Source organism: Labeo rohita, chromosome 1 (assembly GCF_022985175.1).
Source record: "Labeo rohita strain BAU-BD-2019 chromosome 1, IGBB_LRoh.1.0, whole genome shotgun sequence".
Taxonomy (NCBI): Eukaryota; Metazoa; Chordata; class Actinopteri; order Cypriniformes; family Cyprinidae; genus Labeo; species Labeo rohita.
Window position 1 is genome coordinate 38,664,616 of NC_066869.1, and position 9,196 is coordinate 38,673,811.

Here is a 9,196-nt window from a genome sequence, read left to right on the forward strand (position 1 = left end):
ACCAATCCGTGAATGCCTGAGCTGCTTCAGGCATATTCCTGAGCCACCCTGTCTGAATGCTGATGAGCTTTAGTGTCCGCCACATAATGTTTCAAGCTGTATCTCTAGCGCTCGTAATTAGTTATTAATGAGGAGCTGCTTCGCTCCTTTGGGGACTCGAGTGTTGAAAAGAAAAAGTTTGCGTTGAGTTTATGAGTTTGAGTTAAGTGCGCGCACGTGCCTGTGCAATACAGCGAACTCTCCGTCCTGTCATTTCCATGGAAACACCAGCTTCCTTCGGTCCCACCTGACCTATTGCTGCTGTATTGTTATTTACATAGCATTTGTGCCTGTGTTGCTACCGTGTTTTGCTCCGGTAGAGCCGCCTGTTCGTAGATTTGTATTGGGAATGAGCTGCGCCGGATAAGCTCATGTAAATATCAGCCGTGGAACGGCATTTGGGGCGCCATTGTAGTAACAGATGGACTAACTCTCCTTCGTCATCATCCCATTGTCACTCTGTCTTTCTCTCTTCCTGTCGCGATATGTCTGTCTCGGCCCAATGGCTTACAGGTTTTGCCATTTTCCCCAACCCTGTCCTAATCCGTTGCCATTGTTATGAGGGGAGCAGGTGCTGTGGAAGCCTCCTTCCATCATTCATCATTTATTGGACTGTTACAGACAGCATTTGGTGATAAATGCTTCGCACTGGCACTCGGAGCCAAAGTCTTTACATGCGTTGTTCGTTAGCGTTTATGGCCCTCTGCTACGCTCTCATCCCATTTCTAAACAGGGAGGATCGTTTTACAATCAGATGTAAAACAGAATGGATGTGAATCTTCACACTGCAGCACACAAAATGTCTCATTTTGGTCTGATTTGTGGAATCTGTTTCAAAGAGAATAGATTAGAATCAAAAAGCTTCTATTTTAGCTTGTTTCTCAACAAACTCAACCCTAGTTTGTTTGTCCCCCCACTCTTATTCCAGAACCATAAACTTATTTTCATCCCCGGCAGAAGCTCTTTATCACTGTTGCTCAGATGTTGTTCACCAACAGTTTTGTGTTAGTACTAAACAATTGGAAAGATATTTCAGATAAAAGATGTTTACATGTAGTCCACAAGAGACTATATGACTCTGAACCTTAATGCACATGAGTCCCATTTTTGTGTATTTGAGCCCTTTCCAACAATGACTGTATGATTTTGAGATCTATCTTTTCATACTCTTATTTTGGTAAAATAACATTTTCAGTGATTCCGAAAGGGGAATGCAAACTTTTTATTGCAACGATAGATAGATAGATAGATAGATAGATAGATAGATAGATAGATAGATAGATAGATAGATAGATCGCATTTGCATCAACTAGAAACTGTATATCAACTCACAAATCCCTAGTTCCCCAGTTTCAAAACAGTTCCTAGTGGGGTACCCTGGGATACACTCTAGTTTGGATTGATCAAACAATCGGGGAATGGTGTATAATAGAAAATTGGATTAAAGCATAAACAGTGTCCTGTTTGCATTAGATTTCCTTGTGAGTTTAACATACAAGGAATTAAAACTCACAAACAGCTGTGTTGTTTTCTTCCACTGATATAGAGACTTGTAAAAACCAGCATGGTCCTGGGGGTTATTCATCTCGGGTGCTCATGGTTAATTAGCGTAAGTACATAGAGTCGTGCTTCTCCCGGTGGAGCCTCATGGATCAGATTTAAGAAGATCTGAAGCTTAACAGCACATCTTCTGTATATACTCAAACACACATACACTTGTATATACACAGGCACAGCTGCATGTTTGGATCCGCCGACCTGCTGCTGGCCAGATGTTACGTGCTGTTGTATATGGACGCTATCCAATTTTCAGATTAGTTTGCCCTGAGACAGAATTTTTTTGAGAGGAAAATACAGCATGTACAGTAATACCAAACTAGTATTTATGCAGAACAATTGGTCAGATCTTTATTGTTATTTTCTAAGATCTACACCCTGATAGCAAACCCTGATAGCACAGATATGTCTGCAAGATATCTGTTAAAGATCACTTGATCTGGAAAGCATCTGCTATGTATAAACATCTGACAGATGTCTGCAAGATGTCAGTTTTCCATGCATTCTAAATCATAAACATCTTAAAGACATCTAGTAGACGACTATTTGACATCTGATGGGAAACGTCCTATAGAAGTATTGCAGATGACCAAACCATCTAAAAAATATGTCTTGCAGATGTAAATGCAGATGTCAGATAGATGTCTCCGTGATGTACGTGTGCTAATAGGGGAGGTAGATGATAGATAGATGATAAATCTCGGAGACATCTATTTGACGTCTATTTGGTCATCTGCAATACTTCTATAGGACGTTTCCCATCAGATGTCAAATAGTCGTCTACTAGATGTCTTTAAGATGTTTATGATTTAGAATGCATGGAAAACTGGCATCTTGCAGACATTTGTCAGATGTTTATACATAGCAGATGCTTTCCAGATCAAGTGATCTTTAACAGACATCTTGCAGACATATCTGTGCTATCAGGGTTTGCTATCAGGGTGTAGATCTTAGACAATAACAATAAAGATCTGACCAAGACGTATTTTTAAGAGTGTTTGCTCATCTGCAATATGTCTACTGGATGTTTCCTATCAGATGTCAAATAGACATATACTAGATGTCTTTAAGATGTTTATGACTTAGAATGTATGTAAAACTGACATCTTACAGATGTCTGCCAGAAGTTTGTACACAGCAGATGCTTTCCAGATCAAGTGATCTTTAACAGTCATCTTGCAGACATTATTTTATACTTGACTTCATACTTTAATTTCAGTAATATTCCCATAGATTCATGTGTTCAGATCATTAAAATAATTAAGTCCTTTTAAAATAAAGTATCTAATATATAGCGGTGAAGTAAACATATAACTTTAGTAAGTTTTTGTTTACTAAACTGTTTAAAAAAATCATGCTGTTTCTCTGTATATTTGCTGCACTGCTGCACTGCTGTATGTTAGACTCCTTCATTGCTATTTTAGCAGAATCATCTAGATACTTTAATGAGACATAACTTCGAACTCCATTACAAACTCTGTGCAATTCCTCTGAGTGATTCCACCTGCTTCTGTGCTGGATGTCAGCTCCATATTTCCAGAGTTTCTGTATCCTGAGGGAGACACATATTCCTGAATCTTGTTCGTTTTTGTGAATGTTCATTGGTTGTGGATTGAATTTGATTTGAAGTTATTTGTGATATCTGGCTAGTATTATATACTGATCTCCAGTTCCATCTCTGAGTGTGATTAGTATGCCTGCCATGGTTTCCCCTCTGGGCGGCCCAGCCCACCTGCAGACACACATGCACACACAACGTCTTTTGCTATTACTCTCTTTTCATGGATCCTTGCAGCCATGCAGGTCGCCAGGGTAACAGCTGGCATCTCACTGCCTTTCTGTGTGTGTGTGTGTGTGTGTGTGTGTGTGTGTGTGGGTGTGGGTGAGTGTGGGTGTGCGGGCATGAGCCTTGTGCCAGGTGAGCCATTAACACCAGACTCACACAACTGCCACCTGCCACGCTGCACACTCAACCACATCTTCTGTGTGTGTGTGTATATGTTGTGACTGTTCTGGCATGTGCTTACATTTGCTGGGTCATAGTCAAGTTCAGTAGTGTGCTTGCATCAGTGTGTGTGTCTGTGTGAAGGCTGGAATACACAATATAACTTTTAACAAATTTGAAAACACTAGACCTCCTTTCCGAAATCTGACTCTGAGTTTCAGTGACTTGCGTTCAGATTTTAAATCGAAAAACAATCAGGACAAAAGTTGTGAAGTGTATTCCAGCCTTTAAGTGTGGACAGTAGCAGAAAAGAGTTTTCTGCAATGTGATTGGCTGATACAAAGAGCTAGATAAATACAATAATTATAATTGACAAAAAGCAACAACAGTGAATAAATCAACTGATTAATCAACACGTAATTAACTGATTATGTATATTAATTTGTGATAAAGTACTTCTGTTATCTCACTTCAGTTTGTCAGTTATGCATCAGTGTATTTGTTTAGCTTCTTAGCTAATGAACAGCCGACTCATTTAAGTTCATTAGCTAAAATGTCTGTCTAGTTAAGTCACTGAAGTTGAAATAAAACTGGCAGTCTGTAAAAAAAGGTTTTGTGTGGATGCTGGTTAGATAGTGTTTTGGTGTGTTAGTGTTGAAGTGGTTCGACAGCTGAAAAGAAGAACGACTGGACTATAGAAATTATAATTTGCTTCATATAAGACAAAAAAATTCTAGTAATATAAAATTATGTAAAATAATGTTAGGATAAGTACGTACATGCTTGTGATTAATTAATGCTTTAAGGTACTTAAACATTCAGTTTTATTCAGAATTTAATCTAGATTTACTGGCAGACCAATGTTTTAGTATACAGACACACACACACACGCACACAAACCTCTCGAGAGATGGATGTCCGCCATGATCCCTTTTAGCCACTCGGCCAGTTTAGTCAAATCCCTGTAGACATTTCTACTGTGTGTGTGTGTGTGTGTGTGCGCGATTAGAGAAAGACAGAAAGTAGATAAAACGAATGTGATGTAATTATGTTTTTGTTTACTAGCCTCAAGCTTCACACTGTACTCTACTGTGTGCTAAATGCTTAAATTTCTAGAAAAACATTCTTGTCTCTTTAATATTTTGTATTATATTAAAGGCATTAAAAGTGACTTTTATGTCTATTATCTTTGAAGCCATCTAGATGCTAATGTTCCCCCTGAACCTCAACAAATGTTTTTAGCATGTAGCATGTAGCCTAAACACATTCAGTCAGTCTTTCTACACATTCAGTCTTTGTACAGTCAATCCCAAAAAAAGGTATGACTCATCTTATTCACAGACACATTTACATTTTTGTCCAATGAAATGCTGACTAGAATGAAAATATCGCCTTTTGCTGGTACCATGTGCAATAGGTTAGCATTAGCATGTAGTAAAACATGGTTCCCCTTGCCGAAAATTACTATTGTGAAATTTTACTGTAAAATAAAATGACTGTAAAGTATTTAATAACAATACAAATGATTATTATTATTGTTGTTGTTGTTGTTGTTGTTGTTTTTAAATACTAAAAATAATATATTACTATTGTAATATTTTACTGTAAAATAAAATTACTGTAAAGTATTTAACATTATTATTATTATTATTATTATTATTATCAAATACTAAACATAATATATTACTATTGCAATATTTGACTGCAAAAAATAATAATAATAATAATAATAATAATTATTATTATTATTATCAAATACTAAAAATAAGATATTACTATTGTAATATTTGACTGTAAAAATGATAATTATTGTTGTTGTTGTTTTTATTATTATTAAATACTAAACAAAATAAGCTACTACTATTGTAATATTTTACTGTAAAAAATAATAATAATAATTGTTCTTGTTGTTGTTATTATTAAATACTAAACAAAATTGTCACACTCACGCACACACAAGGGGATGGAAGAGACGAGAGATGAGTAGCAATACTATTCAACCATTTATTAAACAATGTCTTTAAAAAAGACAACAGCATCGAACAAGTAATGAGGCTCTTAACTGAGTGGTTTTGGCAGATGTAGTAGTCCCAAAGTCCAGTAGCTGAGCCACGCCACAGCATCGACGGAGAGAGCAACAAGGCTTGTGAACGGTAGACCAGACAATGTGACAATGGCAGAGAGTCCTGTTTTATAGGGCGTGGCTCAACGAGCAACAGGTGATAAGGATTAGAATTCGGGTGATTGTGAACGCGTGGGTGGAGCTTCCGGGTGTGTGTCAGATGAGGGTGGCTGTGGTGAATGCCTGACACTACCCCCTCCTCCAGGGGCGGCTCCCGACGCCCCTACACGACGTCGAGGGCGACCTCGACCGCGAGGGGCAGGCTGATCCGGATGGTCGCGATGGAAATCAGTGAGCAAGGTAGGGTCCAGGATGTCGTCCCGTGCGACCCAGGATCGTTCCTCTGGGCCATACCCCTCCCAGTCGACGAGATATTCCAGCCGGCCCCCCCGACGCCGTGAGCCCAGGATCTCGTGGACGGTGTATACGGAAGGTGGTTCCAGGATCTCCGGAGGAGGGGGCTCCACTTCAGCTCCCGGTGGTTCTGTGACAGAGGGATGATAAGGTTTCAGAAGGGAGACGTGAAAAGTGGGATGAATGCGATACCTGGGAGGGAGCTGAAGTTGGAACGTGACTTCGTTGATGCGTCTCAGGATCTGGAACGGACCAATGTAGCGGGGACTCAGCTTACGACAGGGTTGACGGAGGCGGAGATCCCGTGTGGACAGCCACACCATGTCCCCTGGGTGGAATTCGGGGGCAGGTCTCCGTCGGACGTCCGCAAAGCGTTTATGTTGTTGTACCGCCCGCTGCAGATGGATATGAGCTGAGTCCCACACTCTCTCGCTCTCTCGAAACCAGTGGTCTACCGCTGGAACATTAGAGGGTTCCTCCGTCCAGGGAAACAGGGGTGGCTGGTACCCGAGTACGCACTGAAATGGTGTTAAGCCGGTGGTATCTTGGCGTCCGAGTTCCTGGATCTTTCTCTCTGTCTGGCCGTTGGTCTGTGGGTGATATCCAGAAGACAGGTTAACTGAGACACCAAGTAATTTGAAAAAGGCTTTCCATACGTGCGAGATGAATTGAGGTCCCCGGTCCGACACGATCTCCTCGGGCAAGCCGAAGTGGCGGAAGAGCTGTTGGAATAGTGTCTCGGCAGTCTCCATCGCCGTAGGTAAACCCTTCAGGGGAAAAACTTGCACATTTTAGAGAATCTATCCACCATGACCAGAATGCAAGTGTTACCTTCGGCTGCCGGGAGATCGGTCACAAAATCCACTCCTATGTGGGACCAGGGCCTCTGTGGTATGGGTAGTGGAACCAGTTTGCCTGTAGGAAGTTGGCGGGGTGAAGTAGACATGGCACAGACAGAGCAACTCTGGACGTACCTGATGGTATCCCGGCGCATACTGGGCCACCAGTAACGAGACCGGACGAGCGAGAGGGTCCGTTGGCTGCCAGGGTGTCCAGAGCCCGGAGACCGATGAGCTGTGTCCAGAAGGGTTTGACGTAGGGCGAGAGGAACGTAGATCTTGCCTTCTGGACATTCCGGCGGAGCAGCTTCCTGGAGAGTGGCGTTACGGATGTTCTCGTCTATCTCCCAGACAATGGGACTGATGATGAGGTTGGAGGGCACTATGGCCTCTGGTTCAACGGATTGTTCGGGGGAATGGAGTCGGGATAGAGCGTCCGCCGAGATGTTTTTGGAACCAGGTCTATAGGTGATCTTATAGTTGAACCGTGTGAAAAACAGAGCCCATCTGGCTTGACGAGGATTGAGTCTTTTGGCCTCACGGATGTATTGGAGATTTTTATGGTCAGTGATGATGGTGAAAGGATGATTTGAGCCCTCCAACCAGTGACGCCACTCCTCCAGGGCAAGCTTGATGGCAAGGAGCTCTCTATTCCCCACGTCGTAATTCTGCTCCGCCGGAGACAGCTTTCGGGAATAGAAGGCACAGGGATGGAGGAGTGGAGGCTCACCAACCGCTTGGGAAAGTACCGCACCGACTCCGGTGGTGGACGCGTCGACCTCGACCGTGAAGGGAAGTTCCGGATCTGGATGGTGTAGAAGGGGTGCGGTACTGAAAATCTTCTTTAGATGGAGAAAGGCTTCGTGGGCAGAGGGGTTCCAGCTGATGGATCTTGGTTTACCCCTCAGGAGGGAGGTTAACGGCGCCGTGATGGTACTGTAATCCTTTATAAATCTTCTGTAGAAGTTAGCAAACCCTAGGAAGCGCTGGAGTTCCTTGACGGTGAGGGGTTGAGGCCAGTCCTGGATGGCGGATACTTTCCCCTGGTCCATTTGCACGCCCTCGGCCGATATGATGTAACCCAGGAAGTGTACTGATGGACGGTGGAACTCACATTTCTCCAGTTTGAGGTACAGACGGAACTCTCTGAGCTTGTGGAGGACCTGCTGGACGTGGTGGCGATGTTCGGCCATGTTCTGGGAGTAAATCAGGATGTCGTCGATGTAGACAATAACGAACCGGTGAAGGAACTCCCGGAACACCTCGTTCATAAACGTTTGGAAGACGGAAGGGCTGATGGAGAGGCCGTACGGCATGACCCTATATTCATAGTGGCCGGTAGGTGTTACAAATGCCGTCTTCCATTCGTCTCCCGCACGGATACGAACGAGGTTGTACGCACTCCGCAGGTCCAGCTTCGTGAAGACTTGGGCTCCACGAAGCTCTTCGAGGGCGGCTGGGACCAGAGGGAGCGGATAGGGTTGCTGGATGACTTGGGAGTTGAGCTGACGGTAATCGATGCAAGGCCGTAACCCCCATCCTTCTTGCCCACGAAGAAGAAGCTGGAAGCGGCTGGTGAGGTTGAGGGTTGGATGAATCCCTGAGCGAGGGCCTCCGAGATGTATTCCTCCATCGCCTGGCGCTCCGGGATGGACAGAGGATAAACTCGCCCCTTGGGGAGCTGGGCCCCTGGCAGCAAATCGATGGCACAATCCCATGGCCGATGTGGTGGTAACTGGGTGGCTGCTTGTTTGCTGAACACATCCTGGAATGCCATGTACTCAGCTGGGACCTCCGGAGCAGAGTCCTGATCCGGACTCTCAATCCGAGTCGAAGAGAGGAAGAGGTGATCGGCAGAAGGTCGGGGTATCTTGACCAAGCAGTGTTGATTACAGTAGTCACTCCAGTGCAGGATGTCACATGGGTCCCAGCTGAGTTCTGGATGGTGTTGCTGCAGCCATGGACGTCCCAGGATGATGCTGGCGGTGGAATCCTCCAGTACCAGAAATCTGATGTCCTCCGAGTGAAACAGACCAATTTGCAGAGTGATGATGGGTGAAGAATGTCGTATTTTCCCACGCCCCAGTGGTTTTCCTTGGATAGTTTTTACCGTTAGCACGTGACGATGGGGTAGAGGAGTCAGTTGTAGTTGCTGCAGACATTCCTGAGAGATGAAGTTGCCTGAGGAGCCGGAGTCCACCAGCGCAGAAACAGATAGCGAAACATTAGAAGTATGCAACGTCACGGGTAGTAATGTGAGAGAAGATATTTCCACCTCTGTAAAGAGGGTACTCACCACGGGGCGTGGGGGTCTGATGGGGCATTGACGGAGGAGATGAC

General features: G+C 43.9%; 1 protein-coding gene across 2 annotated transcripts in view; it reads left to right on the forward strand.

Annotated features, from left to right (window-relative positions):
- Positions 1-9,196, forward strand: part of LOC127167824 (zeta-sarcoglycan) — a 309,249-nt gene that overhangs the window by 145,267 nt on the left and 154,786 nt on the right. The gene's annotated exons all lie outside the window — the stretch shown is intronic.